Below are 23,510 nucleotides of genomic sequence, written 5' to 3' on the forward strand. Positions count from 1 at the left end.
CTGTTTTGGGAAAAAAGGATCAAAGTGGTGTCTAAACACTCCAAATTCAACCCGAACTCTTATAATTAGTCAAATGCATTGGATTGTTACATATTTTGGCCCTAGAAAGAGTAACATAGCTGTTTACTGCTTTAAATCAATGTTTCTCTCTGTTTTAGCCTGTATTCTCGGGTTAAGCCTATTTTGGGATAAAAGGGGTTTAAGTGTTGTCTAAACACTCCAAATTCATCCCGAACTCTTACAATTAGTCAATTGCATTGGACTGTCACACATTCTGACCCCAGAAACAGTAACAAATTAATTTACTGCTTCGAATCAATGTTTTCTCGGTTTTAGCCTCTTTTGGGAAAAAAGGGTAAAAGTGGTGTCTAAACACTCCAAATTCAACCCAAACTCTTGTAATTAGTCAAATGCATTGTATTGTTACTAATTTTGACCCTAGGAAGAGTGACCTAGCTGTTTACTGCTTCGAAACTATGTTTTCTCTCGGTTTTAGCCTGTTTTCTCGGTTTTAGCCTGTTTTGGATTAAAACGGGTTTAAGTGTTGTCTAAACACTCCAAATTCAACCCAAACTCTTATAATTAGTAAAATGCATTGTATTGTTACATATTTTGACCCTAGAAAGAGTAACAAAGCAATTTACTGCTTCGAATCTATGTTTTCTCTCGGTTTTAGCCTGTTTTCTTGGTTTAGCATGTTTTGGGATAAAACGGGTTTAAGTGTTGTCTAAACACTCCAAATTTAACCCAAACTCTTATAATTAGTCAAATGCATTGGATTGTTACATATTTTGACACTAGAAAGAGTAACATAGCTGTTTATTGCTTCAAATCAATGTTTCTCTCGGTTTTAGCCTGTTTTCTTGGTTTAAGCCTATTTTGGGATAAAACGGGTTTAAGTGTTGTCTAAACACTCCCAATTCATCCCGAACTCTTACAATTAGTCAAATGCATTTGGTTGTCACACATTCTGACCTTAGAAACAGTAACAAAGCAATTTACTGCTTCAAACCATTGTTTTCTCGGTTTTAGCCTGTTTTGGGAAAAAAGGATCAAAGTGGTGTCTAAACACTCCAAATTCAACCCGAACTCTTATAATTAGTCAAATGCATTGGATTGTTACATATTTTGGCCCTAGAAAGAGTAACATAGCTGTTTACTGCTTTAAATCAATGTTTCTCTCTGTTTTAGCCTGTATTCTCGGGTTAAGCCTATTTTGGGATAAAAGGGGTTTAAGTGTTGTCTAAACACTCCAAATTCATCCCGAACTCTTACAATTAGTCAATTGCATTGGACTGTCACACATTCTGACCCCAGAAACAGTAACAAATTAATTTACTGCTTCGAATCAATGTTTTCTCGGTTTTAGCCTCTTTTGGGAAAAAAGGGTAAAAGTGGTGTCTAAACACTCCAAATTCAACCCAAACTCTTGTAATTAGTCAAATGCATTGTATTGTTACTAATTTTGACCCTAGGAAGAGTGACCTAGCTGTTTACTGCTTCGAAACTATGTTTTCTCTCGGTTTTAGCCTGTTTTCTCGGTTTTAGCCTGTTTTGGATTAAAACGGGTTTAAGTGTTGTCTAAACACTCCAAATTCAACCCAAACTCTTATAATTAGTAAAATGCATTGTATTGTTACATATTTTGACCCTAGAAAGAGTAACAAAGCAATTTACTGCTTCGAATCTATGTTTTCTCTCGGTTTTAGCCTGTTTTCTTGGTTTAGCATGTTTTGGGATAAAACGGGTTTAAGTGTTGTCTAAACACTCCAAATTTAACCCAAACTCTTATAATTAGTCAAATGCATTGGATTGTTACATATTTTGACACTAGAAAGAGTAACATAGCTGTTTATTGCTTCAAATCAATGTTTCTCTCGGTTTTAGCCTGTTTTCTTGGTTTAAGCCTATTTTGGGATAAAACGGGTTTAAGTGTTGTCTAAACACTCCCAATTCATCCCGAACTCTTACAATTAGTCAAATGCATTTGGTTGTCACACATTCTGACCTTAGAAACAGTAACAAAGCAATTTACTGCTTCAAACCAATGTTTTCTCGGTTTTAGCCTGTTTTGGGAAAAAAGGATCAAAGTGGTGTCTAAACACTCCAAATTCAACCCAAACTCTTATAATTAGTCAAATGCATTGGGTTGTTACATTTTTACCCTAGAAAGAGTAACATAGCTGTTTACTGCTTTAAATCAATGTTTCTCTCCTTTTTAGCCTGTTTTCTCGGTGTAAACCTATTTTGGGATAAAGGGGTTTAAGTGTTGTCTAAACACTCCAAATTCATCCCGAACTCTTATAATTAGTCAATTGCATTGGGTTGTCGCACATTCTGACCCTAGAAACAGTAACAAATCAATTTACTGCTTCGAATCAATGTTTTCTCGGTTTTAGCCTGTTTTGGGAAAAAGGGTAAAAGTGGTGTCTAAACACTCCAAATTCAACCCAAACTCTTGTAATTAGTAAAATGCATTGTATTGTTACATATTTTGACCCTAGAAAGAGTGAACTAGCTGTTTACTGCTTTGAAACTATGTTTTCTCTTGGTTTTAGCATGTTATATCGGTTTTAGCCTGTTTTGGGATAAAACGGGTTTAAGTGTTGTCTAAACACTCCAAATTTAACCCGAACTCTTATAATTAGTCAAATGCATTGGATTGTTACATATTTTGACCCTAGAAAGAGTAACATAGCTGTTTACTGCTTTAAATCAATGTTTCTCTCTGTTTTAGCCTGTATTCTCGGGTTAAGCCTATTTTGGGATAAAAGGGGTTTAAGTGTTGTCTAAACACTCCAAATTCATCCCGAACTCTTACAATTAGTCAATTGCATTGGACTGTCACACATTCTGACCCTAGAAACAGTAACAAATTAATTTACTGCTTTGAATCAATGTTTTCTCGGTTTTAGCCTCTTTTGGGAAAAAAGGGTAAAAGTGGTGTCTAAACACTCCAAATTCAACCCAAACTCTTGTAATTAGTCAAATGCATTGTATTGTTACTAATTTTGACCCTAGGAAGAGTGACCTAGCTGTTTACTGCTTTGAAACTATGTTTTCTCTCGTTTTTAGCCTGTTTTCTCGGTTTTAGCCTGTTTTGGGATAAAACAGGTTTAAGTGTTGTCTAAACACTCCAAATTTAACCCGAACTCTTATAATTAGTCCAATGCATTTTATTGTTACATATTTTGACCCTAAAAAGATTAACAAAGCTGTTTATTGCTTCAAATCAATGTTTCTCTCGGTTTTAGCCTGTTTTCTCGGTTTAAGCCTATTTTGGGATAAAACGGGTTTAAGTGTTGTCTAAACACTCCAAATTCATCTCGAACTCTTACAATTAGTTAAATGCATTGGGTTGTCACACACTCTGACCCTAGAAACAGTAACAAATCAATTTACAGCTTTAAATCAATGTTTTCTCGGTTTTAGCCTATTTTGGGCAAAAAATGGGTAAAAGTGGTGTCTAAACACTCCAAATACAACCAAAACTCTTATAATTAGTAAAGTGCATTGTATTGTTACAAATTTTGACCCTAGAAAGAGTAACATAGCTGTTTACTGCTTCAAATCTATGTTTTCTCTCGGTTTTAGCCTGTTTTCTCGGTTTTAGCCTGTTTTGGATTAAAACGGGTTTAAGTGTTGTCTAAACACTCCAAATTCAACCCAAACTCTTATAATTAGTAAAATGCATTGTATTGTTACATATTTTGACCCTAGAAAGAATAACAAAGCAATTTACTGCTTCGAATCTATGTTTTCTCTCGGTTTTAGCCAGTTTTCTCGGTTTAGCATGTTGTGGGATAAAACGGGTTTAAGTGTTGTCTAAACACTCCAAATTTAACCCAAACTCTTATAATTAGTCAAATGCATTGGATTGTTACATATTTTGACACTAGAAAGAGTAACATAGCTGTTTATTGCTTCAAATCAATGTTTCTCTCGGTTTTAGCCTGTTTTCTTGGTTTAAGCCTATTTTGGGATAAAACGGGTTTAAGTATTGTCTAAACACTCCCAATTCATCCCAAACTCTTACAATTAGTCAAATGCATTTGGTTGTCACACATTCTGACCTTAGAAACAGTAACAAAGCAATTTACTGCTTCAAACCATTGTTTTCTCGGTTTTAGCCTGTTTTGGGAAAAAAGGATCAAAGTGGTGTCTAAACACTCCAAATTCAACCCGAACTCTTATAATTAGTCAAATGCATTGGATTGTTACATATTTTGACCCTAGAAAGAGTAACATAGCTGTTTACTGCTTTAAATCAATGTTTCTCTCTGTTTTAGCCTGTATTCTCGGGTTAAGCCTATTTTGGGATAAAACGGGTTTATGTGTTGTCTAAACACTCCAAATTCATCCCGAACTCTTACAATTAGTCAATTGCATTGGACTGTCACACATTCTGACCCTAGAAACAGTAACAAATTAATTTACTGCTTCGAATCAATGTTTTCTCGGTTTTAGCCTCTTTTGGGAAAAAAGGGTAAAAGTGGTGTCTAAACACTCCAAATTCAACCCAAACTCTTGTAATTAGTCAAATGCATTGTATTGTTACTAATTTTGACCCTAGGAAGAGTGACCTAGCTGTTTACTGCTTTGAAACTATGTTTTCTCTCGTTTTTAGCCTGTTTTCTCGGTTTTAGCCTGTTTTGGGAAAAAAGGATCAAAGTGGTGTCTAAACACTCCAAATTCAACCCGAACTCTTATAATTAGTCAAATGCATTGGATTGTTACATATTTTGACCCTAGAAAGAGTAACATAGCTGTTTACTGCTTTAAATCAATGTTTCTCTCTGTTTTAGCCTGTATTCTCGGGTTAAGCCTATTTTGGTATAAAAGGGGTTTAAGTGTTGTCTAAACACTCCAAATTCATCTCGAACTCTTACAATTAGTTAAATGCATTGGGTTGTCACACACTCTGACCCTAGAAACAGTAACAAATCAATTTACAGCTTTAAATCAATGTTTTCTCGGTTTTAGCCTATTTTGGGCAAAAAAATGGGTAAAAGTGGTGTCTAAACACTCCAAATACAACCAAAACTCTTATAATTAGTAAAGTGCATTGTATTGTTACAAATTTTGACCCTAGAAAGAGTAACATAGCTGTTTACTGCTTCAAATCTATGTTTTCTCTCGGTTTTAGCCTGTTTTCTCGGTTTTAGCCTGTTTTGGATTAAAACGGGTTTAAGTGTTGTCTAAACACTCCAAATTCAACCCAAACTCTTATAATTAGTAAAATGCATTGTATTGTTACATATTTTGACCCTAGAAAGAATAACAAAGCAATTTACTGCTTCGAATCTATGTTTTCTCTCGGTTTTAGCCAGTTTTCTCGGTTTAGCATGTTGTGGGATAAAACGGGTTTAAGTGTTGTCTAAACACTCCAAATTTAACCCAAACTCTTATAATTAGTCAAATGCATTGGATTGTTACATATTTTGACACTAGAAAGAGTAACATAGCTGTTTATTGTATGAGTTTGGCACACCACCTTGGCCACCACCGTCCGTACAACCGTACGGACGTCCGTACGATCGACAACCTATGGGCTGACCAAGCCATCTCGTATCTCATAAGCCCAATCCACTAAGGAGAGCTCCCAACGATCTCCCTTCATCGAGATCCTTCTATTATAGCCGTTAGGCAACTTGCAAGTGGGAAGTCAAAGGTTTAGTCACATGTAGGAATAAGGAGATGTCGCTATCTCTCATTAATGTGCACATAGAACCCTAGGAAAGAATATCCTCTTTGTATAGCTCTATATATGGTTTGTAAGTATGTTCTAATTCAAGAAAGAAAAGAGTTCATTCTCTTTCTCCAACACTCTCTCTCTCAATCGTTCACTCTCCTCACTCTTTACACGATTTCACTCTCTTCCATAATCTCTTGATTACTCTACTCTCAAACTTACATGGTATCAGAGCAGATTTGATTCTGTTCTTGCCTCAAATCTCCATCACTCCCTTCCGCATTCTCTTTCTTGTTCTTGAAATTTCTTGTTCTTGAATCTTCTTTCTTTAACCGTTGGACAATAGCTTTAACCAACGGTCTCTTCATCTTTTTCCATGGAAACTACCAAAACTCTCATTGTTCCAGTTACTCTCAAGGGAGAGAATTACTTACTGTGGGCTAGAACCACAAAGACAGCCCTATGCGGCCGAGGACTTTGGTCCCATGTTGAGACGAGCGAAGCTCCTAGTGGCGAGACCACCAAAGACGGCAAGGATCTTGTCGATGAGAAGAACAAGTGGTTTCAAGAAGATCAGGGAGTCCTAGCTATCATTCAAAACTCCCTAGATGCACCTATACTTGAAGCTTACTCTTATTGCGAGACAGCAAAAGACTTGTGGGACACTCTCAAGAATGTTTTTGGGAATGTTACAAATGTAAACCGAATTTTTGAGATTAAGAGGGCCATCAACAACCTCAACCAAGAAGACATGGAGTTCACCAAGCACTTTGGGAAGTTTAGGTCCCTTTGGGCTGAACTAGAGATGCTCCGGCCGGCGACTATAGATCCGGCCATTCTGAATGAGAGGCGTGAACAAGATAAGGTGTTCGGCCTTCTCTTGACCTTGAACCCCTCCTACAATGACCTTATCAAGCATATTCTACGGTCGGACAAGCTCCCTAGCCTTGATGATGTCTGTAACCAAATTCAAAAGGAGCATGGCTCCATGGGATTGTTTGGCGGCAAGGGAGAACTTGTGACCGCTAACAAAGCTGAGACGGCATCAGCAAACAAGGGCTACTACAAGCCGGAGGACAAGAACAACCCGCCATTTTGTGAGCATTGTAAGAAGCTTGGTCACTTCAAGAGCCGCTGCTGGATTCTACACCCTCATCTAGCACCACCGCCGGGTACCATCCGAGGTGGACGACCAAACCGCGGAGGACCACCGAGAGCTCATCAAGCAGTAGCCATGGGGGGGTCATCAATCTCTGAGCAACCTCAACAAGTGACCAGTGGAACTGCTCTTGCTGCAGCATCGTCCGAGCTGGTAAGGCGGTCCGACCTTGATGCGCTCATCCAAGCCATCAAAGAGGCCACCGGTAAGGCGTTTCTTGCCTCAAACAAAATTAAACCCCTCATAGTTGATTCTGGTGCATCCCATCACATGATTAGTGATTCTAGGCTAATTAGTGATATTAAACCTGCTAATGGTAATGTGATAATAGCAAATGGTGAGAAAGTACCAGTTAAAGGCATTGGGAACTTGAAACTATTTGATAAGGAGACTAAGGCATTTTATATGCCAAACTTTACTTCTAACTTGCTATCAGTTAAGAGAGCCACTACTGATTTAAATTGTTATGCTATATTTGGTCCTAACAATGTTCATTTTCAGGATATTGAGACAAGTAAGGTTCTTGGTCAAGGAGGATCCAAGGATGACCTCTATGTGCTTGAGGACTTGAACTTATCTTCTAATGTATCTTGTTTTAATTCAGTTATTATGAAACCTAGTGATTCTATTTTACATGCTAGGCTAGGACACCCTCACACAAGAGCTTTATCTTTAATATTTCCTAATGTTTCTTTTCAAAATGATGAGTGTGAGGCTTGTATTCTTGGTAAACATTGCAAGGCTGTTTTTCCTAAATCTATTACTATTTATGAAAAATGTTTTGATTTAATTCATTCTGATGTTTGGACATCTCCTTGCTTATCTAGAGATAATCAAAAATATTTTGTGACTTTTATTGATGAAAAATCAAAATATACTTGGATAACTTTGCTTCCCTCTAAGGATAGAGTTCTTGAGGCCTTTACTAATTTTCAAAATTATGTCACTAACCACTTTCATGCCAAGATTAAAATTTTGAGATCAGATAATGGTGGAGAGTACACAAGCCATGCCTTTAAGCAATATCTAGCCAAACATGGAATTCTTCACCAAACTAGTTGTCCTTACACCCCACAACAAAATGGAGTGGCTGAGAGGAAGAATAGGCATCTGATGGAGGTAGCAAGGTCTATGATGTTTCACACAAGGGTTCCAAAGAGGTTTTGGGGAGATGCTGTGCTAGCCGCTTGTTATCTTATTAACCGCACACCAACAAAAATTCTAAAGGATGTGTCTCCATTTGAGGTATTAACTAATGACAAACCTACATTTGATCACTTACGAGTGTTTGGTTGTGTGTGCTATGTTTTGCGACCAGGTGAGCTAAGAGACAAGCTTGATGCAAAGAGTACAAAGGCTATGTTTCTTGGCTATTCTACTACACAAAAGGGGTATAAGTGCTATGAACCTACAACAAGGAGAATTCTAGTATCTCGTGATGTCAAGTTCATGGAGACACACGGCTTTTATGACGAGAAGAATTGGGATGAGCTCCGTAATCTCTCCGACTCTCCATCTGATCGGACGCGCAACCTCCGAGTAATTCTTGAGCGGCTAGGTCTTGAAAATGATAGGATCTCTACCGAGTCAGCCAGACCAACATCACCAGAACAATCTGAGCCATTCACTGAGCCTGATCCTGATATACATGCCGATGACCATACTGAGCAGCCTGAGGAGTCACCCGCGGACATCACGGCCGAAACAACCGAGGAGTCGGCCGAACAGCTTGAGGAAATCATAACTCCGGGACGGGCCAACTCCGAAGCTGGGGCTGTAGTTCCTCTTAGGCGCAGCCAACGTATCAAGTATCCTCCTAGTCATTGGAGGAACACCCGTGTGTACTACAACAACATGGCCGTTGCTCATCCGATTCAGGCCGTGTGCACCTTAGCTCATTTTCCGATAGAGCATCAAGTGTTTCTTGGCCATATTGATGAGCATTGGATCCCCAAGACCTATGATGAGGCTAAGCAGCACAAGGTATGGAGAGATGCGGTGGACGCCGAGAATACGGCCATGGTGCAAAATCACACATGGGACGAGGCTGACTTACCCAAGGGCAAGAAGGCTGTCACATCTCGGTATATCTTCACAATCAAATATAAGAGCAATGGGGAGATAGAACGGTATAAGGCACGCCTTGTAGCCCGGGGATTCACGCAAACGTATGGGGAGGACTATCTTGATACGTTTGCTCCGGTGGCCAAACTTCACACTGTTCGAGTGGTTCTCTCTCTTGCCACAAATCTTGATTGGGAGCTATGGCAAATGGATGTGAAGAACGCCTTCCTACAAGGCGAGCTCGAAGATGAAGTGTATATGCGGCCACCACCGGGCCTAGAAGACACCATTGGTCCGGGGAAGGTTCTCAAGCTCAACAAAGCCATCTATGGACTAAAGCAGTCGCCAAGGGCGTGGTACCACAAGCTGAGCACAATCCTCCTTGACAAAGGCTTTCGCAAATCCGAGGCTGATCACACACTATTTACCTCACCAAGCACCAAAGGTATAGTAGTCATCCTAGTGTATGTTGATGATATCATCATCACTGGGAGTGACTCGGTAGGTATTCAAAACACTAAAACCTTCTTGAAATCAGTCTTTGATATTAAGGACCTTGGAGAGTTGAAATATTTTCTTGGGATAGAAATATGTAGATCAAAGGAAGGTTTATTTCTATCACAAAGAAAATATGCTCTTGACTTGTTAAATGAGACAGGAAAATTAGGTTCAAAGGCAGTGGCATCACCTCTTGAAGAGAACTACAAGGCCGGAGGACAGGGGGAGCTTGAGCAGGCACCATACAAGGACGTTGGTCGCTACCGGCGCCTAGTAGGTAAGTTAATCTATTTAACTATAACACGGCCTGATATTTGCTTTGCTGTGAACCAGGTGAGCCAGCACATGAACAATCCAACTGTCCATCATTGGAACATGGTCGACCGAATCCTTAAATACATCAAGGGCTCACCGGGACAAGGCATTTGGATGGGCCGCAACAAGAACACCGAGTTGGTAGGATATTGCGACGCTGACTATGCTGGAGACCGTGGAGACCGTCGCTCCACAACTGGCTATTGCACATTCCTTGGAGGCAACCTGATCACATGGAAGAGCAAGAAACAAAAGGTCGTATCGCTTTCAAGTGCCGAATCCGAGTATAGGGCCATGCGCAAACTCACAACTGAACTAATGTGGCTCAAAGCACTCCTCAAGGATTTAGGAGTGGAAATCACAAGTCCTATCACCATGCATTGTGACAATGAAGCTGCCATTCACATAGCAACCAATTCAGTGTTTCATGAGAGGACCAAACATATTGAGGTGGACTGTCATAAGGTGCGAGAGCAAATCAAGCTTGGAGTTGTCCTACCATGTCACACCGAGAGCAAGGAACAACTCGCTGACATCCTCACCAAAGCTGCAAGTCCCCAAGTGTGCGAATATATTCACTCGAAGCTCGGCCTTATAGACCTCACTCGGCCATGAGTCTTTCACAAGGCACCTACACTCTTTTTCCCTTATGTATAGTTTTTCCCATGAGGTTTTCTATACTAAGGTTTTTTTAATGAGGTGGGTGCCTCTACTGTCAAGCTTGCCTGATCATCTAAGTCAAGCTTGAGGGGGAGTATGAGTTTGGCACACCACCTTGGCCACCACCGTCCGTACAACCGTACGGACGTCCGTACGATCGACAACCTATGGGCTGACCAAGCCATCTCGTATCTCATAAGCGCAATCCACTAAGGAGAGCTCCCAACGATCTCCCTTCATCGAGATCCTTCTATTATAGCCGTTAGGCAACTTGCAAGTGGGAAGTCAAAGGTTTAGTCACATGTAGGAATAAGGAGATGTCGCTATCTCTCATTAATGTGCACATAGAACCCTAGGAAAGAATATCCTCTTTGTATAGCTCTATATATGGTTTGTAAGTATGTTCTAATTCAAGAAAGAAAAGAGTTCATTCTCTTTCTCCAACACTCTCTCTCTCAATCGTTCACTCTCCTCACTCTTTACACGATTTCACTCTCTTCCATAATCTCTTGATTACTCTACTCTCAAACTTACATATTGCTTCAAATCAATGTTTCTCTCGGTTTTAGCCTGTTTTCTTGGTTTAAGCCTATTTTGGGATAAAACGGGTTTAAGTATTGTCTAAACACTCCCAATTCATCCCAAACTCTTACAATTAGTCAAATGCATTTGGTTGTCACACATTCTGACCTTAGAAACAGTAACAAAGCAATTTACTGCTTCAAACCATTGTTTTCTCGGTTTTAGCCTGTTTTGGGAAAAAAGGATCAAAGTGGTGTCTAAACACTCCAAATTCAACCCGAACTCTTATAATTAGTCAAATGCATTGGATTGTTACATATTTTTACCCTAGAAAGAGTAACATAGCTGTTTACTGCTTTAAATCAATGTTTCTCTCCGTTTTAGCCTGTTTTCTCGGTGTAAACCTATTTTGGGATAAAGGGGTTTAAGTGTTGTCTAAACACTCCAAATTCATCCCGAACTCTTATAATTAGTCAATTGCATTGGGTTGTGGCACATTCTGACCCTAGAAACAGTAACAAATCAATTTACTGCTTCGAATCAATGTTTTCTCGGTTTTAGCCTGTTTTGGGAAAAAAGGATCAAAGTGGTGTCTAAACACTCCAAATTCAACCCAAACTCTTATAATTAGTCAAATGCATTGGGTTGTTACATATTTTTACCCTAGAAAGAGTAACATAGCTGTTTACTGCTTTAAATCAATGTTTCTCTCCGTTTTAGCCTGTTTTCTCGGTGTAAACCTATTTTGGGATAAAGGGGTTTAAGTGTTGTCTAAACACTCCAAATTCATCCCGAACTCTTATAATTAGTCAATTGCATTGGGTTGTCGCACATTCTGACCCTAGAAACAGTAACAAATCAATTTACTGCTTCGAATCAATGTTTTCTCGGTTTTAGCCTGTTTTGGGAAAAAAGGGTAAAAGTGGTGTCTAAACACTCCAAATTCAACCCAAACTCTTGTAATTAGTAAAATGCATTGTATTGTTACATATTTTGACCCTAGAAAGAGTGAACTAGCTGTTTACTGCTTTGAAACTATGTTTTCTCTTGGTTTTAGCATGTTATATCGGTTTTAGCCTGTTTTGGGATAAAACGGGTTTAAGTGTTGTCTAAACACTCCAAATTTAACCGGAACTCTTATAATTAGTCAAATGCATTGGATTGTTACATATTTTGACCCTAGAAAGAGTAACATAGCTGTTTACTGCTTTAAATCAATGTTTCTCTCTGTTTTAGCCTGTATTCTCGGGTTAAGCCTATTTTGGGATAAAACGGGTTTAAGTGTTGTCTAAACACTCCAAATTCATCCCGAACTCTTACAATTAGTCAATTGCATTGGACTGTCACACATTCTGACCCTAGAAACAGTAACAAATTAATTTACTGCTTCGAATCAATGTTTTCTCGGTTTTAGCCTCTTTTGGGAAAAAAGGGTAAAAGTGGTGTCTAAACACTCCAAATTCAACCCAAACTCTTGTAATTAGTCAAATGCATTGTATTGTTACTAATTTTGACCCTAGGAAGAGTGACCTAGCTGTTTACTGCTTTGAAACTATGTTTTCTCTCGTTTTTAGCCTGTTTTCTTGGTTTTAGCCTGTTTTGGGAAAAAAGGATCAAAGTGGTGTCTAAACACTCCAAATTCAACCCGAACTCTTATAATTAGTCAAATGCATTGGATTGTTACATATTTTGACCCTAGAAAGAGTAACATAGCTGTTTACTGCTTTAAATCAATGTTTCTCTCTGTTTTAGCATGTATTCTCGGGTTAAGCCTATTTTGGGATAAAAGGGGTTTAAGTGTTGTCTAAACACTCCAAATTCATCTCGAACTCTTACAATTAGTTAAATGCATTGGGTTGTCACACACTCTGACCCTAGAAACAGTAACAAATCAATTTACAGCTTTAAATCAATGTTTTCTCGGTTTTAGCCTATTTTGGGCAAAAAATGGGTAAAAGTGGTGTCTAAACACTCCAAATACAACCAAAACTCTTATAATTAGTAAAGTGCATTGTATTGTTACAAATTTTGACCCTAGAAAGAGTAACATAGTTGTTTACTGCTTCAAATCTATGTTTTCTCTCGGTTTTAGCCTGTTTTCTTGGTTTTAGCCTGTTTTGGATTAAAACGGGTTTAAGTGTTGTCTAAACACTCCAAATTCAACCCAAACTCTTATAATTAGTAAAATGCATTGTATTGTTACATATTTTGACCCTAGAAAGAATAACAAAGCAATTTACTGCTTCGAATCTATGTTTTCTCTCGGTTTTAGCCTGTTTTCTCGGTTTAGCATGTTGTGGGATAAAACGGGTTTAAGTGTTGTCTAAACACTCCAAATTTAACCCAAACTCTTATAATTAGTCAAATGCATTGGATTGTTACATATTTTGACACTAGAAAGAGTAACATAGCTGTTTATTGCTTCAAATCAATGTTTCTCTCGGTTTTAGCCTGTTTTCTTGGTTTAAGCCTATTTTGGGATAAAACGGGTTTAAGTGTTGTCTAAACACTCCCAATTCATCCCGAACTCTTACAATTAGTCAAATGCATTTGGTTGTCACACATTCTGACCTTAGAAACAGTAACAAAGCAATTTACTGCTTCAAACCAATGTTTTCTCGGTTTTAGCCTGTTTTGGGAAAAAAGGATCAAAGTGGTGTCTAAACACTCCAAATTCAACCCAAACTCTTATAATTAGTCAAATGCATTGGGTTGTTACATATTTTTACCCTAGAAAGAGTAACATAGATGTTTACTGTTAGACTTTGTAGAATAAAGAAGAGAATCAAGAGAGTGATGAGAGATGTCGGTAGACAAAGAGAATGAGGAAGAAGAGAAGATTAGGTTATTGTTCCATAAGAATCTCCGTTACAATGTAGGCTAATGCCTATTTATATCATGAGAAACTCTAGGGCTACACCCTTTACAAACCGCACAGCTAAGTGATAGGGACAGGAAGAGAGAAGAGACTAATCCCAAGGTTGATAGCGACCCGTCTTAGTCTCCTTAAACCAAACATCACCCGTGACTCTTCTTGCTCCACTTGCGCTTTCCCTCCAACGGCTATCTTGGGAATTCTAGAGTCTTCTAATGGGCTTAGGATGAGCAGGCCTCCTCTCCATTCCTTATCACTAGAAGACTCGGCCATTTCACCACACTTGTACGGACAGCCCATATTCAATACTCGTACGGACGGCCATGGCTGCCTTAGGCTTATTCTTTTGATCAATACTCCCCCTCAAGCTTAGCCTAATGAAATGGCTAAGCTTGGAACCCGTGAAGCAGCACCTCATTAAAAACCTTGACTTAGAAAACCTCATGGGACAAAACCAAGTCGAGGGAAAAAGAGTGTGCTGTCCACGGATTAGAGAAGCTTGATCATGGCCGTGTAATGTCTACAAGTCCAAGTTTGCTATAGATGTGATCACAAACCTTGGAGCTTGCAGACTTGGTGAAGATGTCAGCTAGCTGATCTTGACTCCTTGTGTGGCATGGTAACACCACTCCTTCTTCAATCTTCTCTCTCACCTTGTGGCAATCGCTTTCTATGTGCTTGGTCCTCTCATGAAAGACTGAGTTTGTGGCAATGTGGATGGCCGCTTCATTGTCGCAGTGCATGGTCATGGGCTGCTTTGTCTCGATGCCTAAATCCTTGAGTAGGCCCTTCAGCCATGTCATCTCGTTAGTGAGCTTCCTCATAGCTCTATACTCGGCCTCGGCGCTAGAGCATGAAACCACCTTTTGTTTCTTAGACCTCCATGTAACCAAGTTGCCTCCAACAAACGTGCAGTACCCAGTGGTGGATCTCCTATCCAGCGTGTCGCCATTGTAATCCGCATCACAATAGCCAACGATTTCGGTGTTGTCATTCTTGCCCATCCAAATACCTTGACCCGGACTGCCCTTGAGATAGCTTAGGATCCTCTCGACTTGACTCCATTGGTACTTGCTTGGTGCCTTCATATGTTGGCTAACCTGATTCACAGCATAAGATATGTCAGGTCGTGTGATAGTAAGGTATATCAGCTTACCTACAAGCCGGCGATAGCGTGTGACGTCTAAGAATGGCTCGTCCATTGGTTCCTTAGGTCGGCCTTCCATTGCCCGTAAGCTCTCCCCCTTTCGCTTGAGCTGGTAATCTTCATCAAGGGGCGTAGCAACCGGAGACACACCAAGCTTGCCAGTCTCCTCTAACAAGTCAAGAGTATACTTGCGTTGTGAGAGGAAGAGTCCTTCCGGTGAGCGACAAATCTCAATACCAAGAAAGTATTTGAGTTCCCCAAGGTCCTTGATGTCAAATACCGACTTGAGAGAGTCCTTGGTGTCCTGAATGGCCGCCTTATCATCACCAGTCACGATGATGTCGTCGACGTATATGAGCACCACCACCCAACCAATAGAGGTGCGACGCGTGAAGAGAGTATGATCAGCCTCCGATCGCGTAAAACCATCAGTCTTGAGAGTGGCGCTTAGTTTGTGGTACCACGCTCGTGGGGACTGCTTAAGGCCATAGATGGCCTTACGTAGCCTCAAGACTTTTCCGGGTGTAACCATGTCTTCAAGGCCGGGAGGAGGCGTCATGTACACTTCTTCATCAAGTTCACCTTGAAGGAAGGCGTTCTTCACATCCATCTGCCATAAGTCCCATGAGAGGTTGACAGCAAGTGACAGCACAACCCGAACCGTATGGAGCTTGGCCACGGGTGCAAAGGTGTCCGTGTAGTCCGCGCCATAGGTTTGGGTGAAGCCACGGGCCACTAACCTGGCTTTATGCCGTTCAATGTCACCATTGCTCAAATATTTTATGGTAAACACCCATTTGGAGCTAACTGCCCGCTTGCCTTGAGGAAGATCCGATTCGTCCCACGTATGATTCCGGATCATGGCGCCAGTTTCATCCTTGACCGCATCTAACCAAACTTGATGTGCCTTGGCTTCATCATATGTCTGCGGGATCCAATTGGCGTCCACTTGGCCGAAGAAAGCTTGGTGATCCGCAGGTAACAGCTCAAGGGAACAAACGGACTGAATGGGATGAGCGACAGCTTGGCTATTGTAATAGACACGCTTGTTCTTCCAAGTGGAGGGATCCGACCGAGGTCTGGTGCTCCGACGCAGGACTGGTGCCGGAAGTGGATCCACGCTAGGCAACACGGTGGACGTACCGTCCGTAGGAGCCGTCTCCGTGTTTTCCTCGGTAGAGGCCGCCGCCGGAGCATGCGTGTCCGTTGTAGGGCCAGGGACGGGAACGCCGGTTATGGGTAGGCCAGACTCGAGAGATTCACCATCTTGGGCTGAACCATTGTCATTTGCATCTCCTTGGTCAGACCCACCATCGATAGAAATTTGACTTAGTGTTGGCCGCACGGCACCCGTTGGTGGAGATGGGTTGCCAAGGTGATCAAGAAGGAACCGTAGACTCGAAGCTCGGTCATTAGGTGAGTGAGCGAGATCTTTAAGGCTGTTCCAATCCCTCTTGTCATGGTAGCCCACATGTTCTAGAAACCGGACATCTCGAGAGACATATAGTCGACTTGTGGCCGGATCATAACATTTGTACCCCTTTTGTGTGGTGGAGTAGCCAATGAACATACACTTTGTACTTTTGGCATCCAGCTTACTCCTTTGTTCTCCTGGTACTAACACAAAACAAACACAGCCGAAAACTCGTAAGTGATCAAGAGATGGTTTAAATTTGTTTAGTACTTCAAATGGAGATAAGTCATGAAGAACTCTAGTTGGTGTTCGGTTGATTAGGTAGCATGCAGTCATCACGGCATCACCCCAATATCGTTTAGGAACACTCGAATGGAACATGATTGCCCGCGCCACTTCCATGAGGTGCCGGTTCTTCCTCTCGGCCACACCATTTTGTTGTGGCGTGTAGGGACAACTAGTTTGATGGAGAATGCCATGCTTGGAGAGATGTTCTTTGAACTTGCAACTTGTGTATTCCCCCCCATTATCAGACCTAAGTACCTTAAGTTTAGCATTGAAGTGATTAGTCACATAGTTTTGAAAATTGATAAAGGCATCAAATACTCTATCTTTAGATGGCAACAAGGTAATCCAAGTGTATTTTGATTTTTCATCAATAAAGGTCACAAAATACTTGTTATTATCTCTAGATAGGCATGGTGATGTCCAAACATCTGAGTGAACTAAATCAAAACAATCCTCATAAATAGTAGTTGACTTAGGAAAGATAGACTTGCAATGTTTTCCAAGAATACAAGGTTCACAAGTAGAATTATCAAAAGAAATATTAGGAAACATCAACCCTAAAGCACGTGAATGTGGGTGGCCTAGCCTAGCATGCCACACCATATTCGAATCAACAACAAAACAAGACTTAGTAGAGGATAAATTTGGATCGGTTTTCTCTAGGACATAGAGATCTCCACTCCCTTGCCCTTCTCCAAGAACCTTTCCAGTCTCAATATCCTGAAAATAAACATTGTTAGGACCAAAGATTGCATAACAGTTCAAATCATTTGTGGCCCTCTTAACCGATAGTAAATTGGAGGTAAAGGTAGGCATAAAGAAAGCTTTTGAGGTTTTATCAAATAGTTTCAAGTCCCCTATTCCCTTTACTGGTATTTGTTCTCCATTTGCAATAACAACATTTCCTAAGGCCGGTTTTATGTTGTCAATTAAACTAGGGTTACTAATCATATGATGTGAGGCTCCCGAGTCAATAACAAGCGATTTGCTAGGCCTAGAAGTAAAGAAAGAGATACCAGACTCCTTGAGTGAAGCAATGGAGCGGATGAGAGCCTCAAGGTCTGACTTCCTCACCACATCTCCGTAGGCTGCGGTCATGGCCACCTCATCTCCCTGCTTTGATGATCCGGCTCCTTTATCGCTAACCGCTTCCTTTGAGAGGTTGGCTTTGAACTTGGCCGGCTTGAGGTGAGGATGGAGAACCCAGCACTTGTCTTTCAGATGACCCCGCTTCTTGCAGTGGTCGCACACCAACCACTTCCTCTCCTCTTGCTTGTACGTTCCTTTGTTGGCCGAAGCAAGCTCCCCCTTACCGCTAAACAAATCAAGGGATCCTTGCTCTTTCTGAATTTGGGAGCAAATATCTTCAAAGGAGGGGAGCTTCTCGGCCCTTAGGATGTGCTTCAAGAGATCGTTGAAGGACGGGTTCAAGGTAAGTAGGAGTCCGAAGACTTTGTCTTGCTCCTTTCGTTCGTTTAGCACACTTGCCTCAAGTGTACTTGGCCGCAACATGTCAAGCTCGGACCATAGTGCACGGAACTTACCAAGATGCTTAGTGAACTCCACATCATCTTGGTTAAGATCATTTATGGCCTTCTTGACCTCAAAGACTCTAGTCATGTTAGAGACATTACCATACACGCCTTTAAGTGTTTCCCACAGTTCCTTGGCCGTCTCGCAATATGAGTAGGCCTCAAGGATAGGCGTGTCCAGAGAGTTTTGGAGAACAGATAGGACAACTTGGTCTTCTTGGAACCATTTGGCCTTCCTCTCGCTCTCTTCCTCCGCTTCCGCCTCGGAAGCGTCCTCTCCTTTGGGGTTTTTCTTTGGGACATAGTCGGACTCGACATGACTCCAAAGGCCACGACCTCCAAGGGCGGTTCTTGTGGTTCTTGTCCACAGCAAGTAGTTTGTCCCCTTTAGGACAACCGGTGAAACAATGGGCTTGGTGTTTTCCATGGTCGGATTTCTATGGACCGATGGGTAAAGCTTTTACCCGGAGAATAAAAGAGATGCGAGTGAGAAGAAACGAAGATAAGGAGACTAGAGTGTAGAACTGAGTAGGAGAATGAGATTAGACTGTAGAGAATCGAAGAACTTGCTCTGATACCATGTTAGACTTTGTAGAATAAAGAAGAGAATCAAGAGAGTGATGAGAGATGTCGGTAGACAAAGAGAATGAGGAAGAAGAGAAGATTAGGTTATTGTTCCATAAGAATCTCCGTTACAATGTAGGCTAATGCCTATTTATATCATGAGAAACTCTAGGGCTACACCCTTTACAAACCGCACAGCTAAGTGATAGGGACAGGAAGAGAGAAGAGACTAATCCCAAGGTTGATAGCGACCCGTCTTAGTCTCCTTAAACCAAACATCACCCGTGACTCTTCTTGCTCCACTTGCGCTTTCCCTCCAACGGCTATCTTGGGAATTCTAGAGTCTTCTAATGGGCTTAGGATGAGCAGGCCTCCTCTCCATTCCTTATCACTAGAAGACTCGGCCATTTCACCACACTTGTACGGACAGCCCATATTCAATACTCGTACGGACGGCCATGGCTGCCTTAGGCTTATTCTTTTGATCAATATTTACTGCTTTAAATCAATGTTTCTCTCCGTTTTAGCCTGTTTTCTCGGTGTAAACCTATTTTGGGATAAAGGGGTTTAAGTGTTGTCTAAACACTCCAAATTCATCCCGAACTCTTATAATTAGTCAATTGCATTGGGTTGTCGCACATTCTGACCCTAGAAACAGTAACAAATCAATTTACTGCTTCGAATCAATGTTTTCTCGGTTTTAGCCTGTTTTGGGAAAAAAGGGTAAAAGTGGTGTCTAAACACTCCAAATTCAACCCAAACTCTTGTAATTAGTAATATGCATTGTATTGTTACATATTTTGAACACTCCAAATTTAACCCGAACTCTTATAATTATTCAAATGCATTGGATTGTTACATATTTTGACCCTAGAAAGAGTAACATAGCTGTTTACTGCTTTAAATCAATGTTTCTCTCTGTTTTAGCCTGTATTCTCGGGTTAAGCCTATTTTGGGATAAAAGGGGTTTAAGTGTTGTCTAAACACTCCAAATTCATCCCGAACTCTTACAATTAGTCAATTGCATTGGACTGTCACACATTCTGACCCTAGAAACAGTAACAAATTAATTTACTGCTTCGAATCAATGTTTTCTCGGTTTTAGCCTCTTTTGGGAAAAAAGGGTAAAAGTGGTGTCTAAACACTCCAAATTCAACCCAAACTCTTGTAATTAGTCAAATGCATTGTATTGTTACTAATTTTGACCCTAGGAAGAGTGACCTAGCTGTTTACTGCTTCGAAACTATGTTTTCTCTCGGTTTTAGCCTGTTTTCTCGGTTTTAGCCTGTTTTGGATTAAAACGGGTTTAAGTGTTGTCTAAACACTCCAAATTCAACCCAAACTCTTATAATTAGTAAAATGCATTGTATTGTTACATATTTTGACCCTAGAAAGAGTAACAAAGCAATTTACTGCTTCGAATCTATGTTTTCTCTCGGTTTTAGCCTGTTTTCTTGGTTTAGCATGTTTTGGGATAAAACGGGTTTAAGTGTTGTCTAAACACTCCAAATTTAACCCAAACTCTTATAATTAGTCAAATGCATTGGATTGTTACATATTTTGACACTAGAAAGAGTAACATAGCTGTTTATTGCTTCAAATCAATGTTTCTCTCGGTTTTAGCCTGTTTTCTTGGTTTAAGCCTATTTTGGGATAAAACGGGTTTAAGTGTTGTCTAAACACTCCCAATTCATCCCGAACTCTTACAATTAGTCAAATGCATTTGGTTGTCACACATTCTGACCTTAGAAACAGTAACAAAGCAATTTACTGCTTCAAACCAATGTTTTCTCGGTTTTAGCCTGTTTTGGGAAAAAAGGATCAAAGTGGTGTCTAAACACTCCAAATTCAACCCAAACTCTTATAATTAGTCAAATGCATTGGGTTGTTACATATTTTTACCCTAGAAAGAGTAACATAGCTGTTTACTGCTTTAAATCAATGTTTCTCTCCTTTTTAGCCTGTTTTCTCGGTGTAAACCTATTTTGGGATAAAGGGGTTTAAGTGTTGTCTAAACACTCCAAATTCATCCCGAACTCTTATAATTAGTCAATTGCATTGGGTTGTCGCACATTCTGACCCTAGAAACAGTAACAAATCAATTTACTGCTTCGAATCAATGTTTTCTCGGTTTTAGCCTGTTTTGGGAAAAAGGGTAAAAGTGGTGTCTAAACACTCCAAATTCAACCCAAACTCTTGTAATTAGTAAAATGCATTGTATTGTTACATATTTTGACCCTAGAAAGAGTGAACTAGCTGTTTACTGCTTTGAAACTATGTTTTCTCTTGGTTTTAGCATGTTATATCGGTTTTAGCCTGTTTTGGGATAAAACGGGTTTAAGTGTTGTCTAAACACTCCAAATTTAACCCGAACTCTTATAATTAGTCAAATGCATTGGATTGTTACATATTTTGACCCTAGAAAGAGTAACATAGCTGTTTACTGCTTTAAATCAATGTTTCTCTCTGTTTTAGCCTGTATTCTCGGGTTAAGCCTATTTTGGGATAAAAGGGGTTTAAGTGTTGTCTAAACACTCCAAATTCATCCCGAACTCTTACAATTAGTCAATTGCATTGGACTGTCACACATTCTGACCCTAGAAACAGTAACAAATTAATTTACTGCTTCGAATCAATGTTTTCTCGGTTTTAGCCTCTTTTGGGAAAAAAGGGTAAAAGTGGTGTCTAAACACTCCAAATTCAACCCAAACTCTTGTAATTAGTCAAATGCATTGTATTGTTACTAATTTTGACCCTAGGAAGAGTGACCTAGCTGTTTACTGCTTTGAAACTATGTTTTCTCTCGTTTTTAGCCTGTTTTCTATGAGTTTGGCACACCACCTTGGCCACCACCGTCCGTACAACCGTACGGACGTCCGTACGATCGACAACCTATGGGCTGACCAAGCCATCTCGTATCTCATAAGCCCAATCCACTAAGGAGAGCTCCCAACGATCTCCCTTCATCGAGATCCTTCTATTATAGCCGTTAGGCAACTTGCAAGTGGGAAGTCAAAGGTTTAGTCACATGTAGGAATAAGGAGATGTCGCTATCTCTCATTAATGTGCACATAGAACCCTAGGAAAGAATATCCTCTTTGTATAGCTCTATATATGGTTTGTAAGTATGTTCTAATTCAAGCAAGAAAAGAGTTTATTCTCTTTCTCCAACACTCTCTCTCTCAATCGTTCACTCTCCTCACTCTTTACACGATTTCACTCTCTTCCATAATCTCTTGATTACTCTACTCTCAAACTTACATGGTATCAGAGCCAGGTTTGATTCTGTTCTTGCCTCAAATCTCCATCACTCCCTTCCGCATTCTCTTTCTTGTTCTTGAAATTTCTTGTTCTTGAATCTTCTTTCTTTAACCGTTGGACAATAGCTTTAACCAACGGTCTCTTCATCTTTTTCCATGGAAACTACCAAAACTCTCATTGTTCCAGTTACTCTCAAGGGAGAGAATTACTTACTGTGGGCTAGAACCACAAAGACAGCCCTATGCGGCCGAGGACTTTGGTCCCATGTTGAGACGAGCGAAGCTCCTAGTGGCGAGACCACCAAAGACGGCAAGGATCTTGTCGATGAGAAGAACAAGTGGTTTCAAGAAGATCAGGGAGTCCTAGCTATCATTCAAAACTCCCTAGATGCACCTATACTTGAAGCTTACTCTTATTGCGAGACAGCAAAAGACTTGTGGGACACTCTCAAGAATGTTTTTGGGAATGTTACAAATGTAAACCGAATTTTTGAGATTAAGAGGGCCATCAACAACCTCAACCAAGAAGACATGGAGTTCACCAAGCACTTTGGGAAGTTTAGGTCCCTTTGGGCTGAACTAGAGATGCTCCGGCCGGCGACTATAGATCCGGCCATTCTGAATGAGAGGCGTGAACAAGATAAGGTGTTCGGCCTTCTCTTGACCTTGAACCCCTCCTACAATGACCTTATCAAGCATATTCTACGGTCGGACAAGCTCCCTAGCCTTGATGATGTCTGTAACCAAATTCAAAAGGAGCATGGCTCCATGGGATTGTTTGGCGGCAAGGGAGAACTTGTGACCGCTAACAAAGCTGAGACGGCATCAGCAAACAAGGGCTACTACAAGCCGGAGGACAAGAACAACCCGCCATTTTGTGAGCATTGTAAGAAGCTTGGTCACTTCAAGAGCCGCTGCTGGATTCTACACCCTCATCTAGCACCACCGCCGGGTACCATCCGAGGTGGACGACCAAACCGCGGAGGACCACCGAGAGCTCATCAAGCAGTAGCCATGGGGGGGTCATCAATCTCTGAGCAACCTCAACAAGTGACCAGTGGAACTGCTCTTGCTGCAGCATCGTCCGAGCTGGTAAGGCGGTCCGACCTTGATGCGCTCATCAAAGCCATCAAAGAGGCCACCGGTAAGGCGTTTCTTGCCTCAAACAAAATTAAACCCCTCATAGTTGATTCTGGTGCATCCCATCACATGATTAGTGATTCTAGGCTAATTAGTGATATTAAACCTGCTAATGGTAATGTGATAATAGCAAATGGTGAGAAAGTACCAGTTAAAGGCATTGGGAACTTGAAACTATTTGATAAGGAGACTAAGGCATTTTATATGCCAAACTTTACTTCTAACTTGCTATCAGTTAAGAGAGCCACTACTGATTTAAATTGTTATGCTATATTTGGTCCTAACAATGTTCATTTTCAGGATATTGAGACAAGTAAGGTTCTTGGTCAAGGAGGATCCAAGGATGACCTCTATGTGCTTGAGGACTTGAACTTATCTTC

The sequence above is a fragment of the Camelina sativa genome, chromosome 1 (assembly GCF_030686135.1).
Source record: "Camelina sativa cultivar CO46 ecotype springtype chromosome 1, ASM3068613v1".
In the NCBI taxonomy this organism is placed as follows: Eukaryota; Viridiplantae; Streptophyta; class Magnoliopsida; order Brassicales; family Brassicaceae; genus Camelina; species Camelina sativa.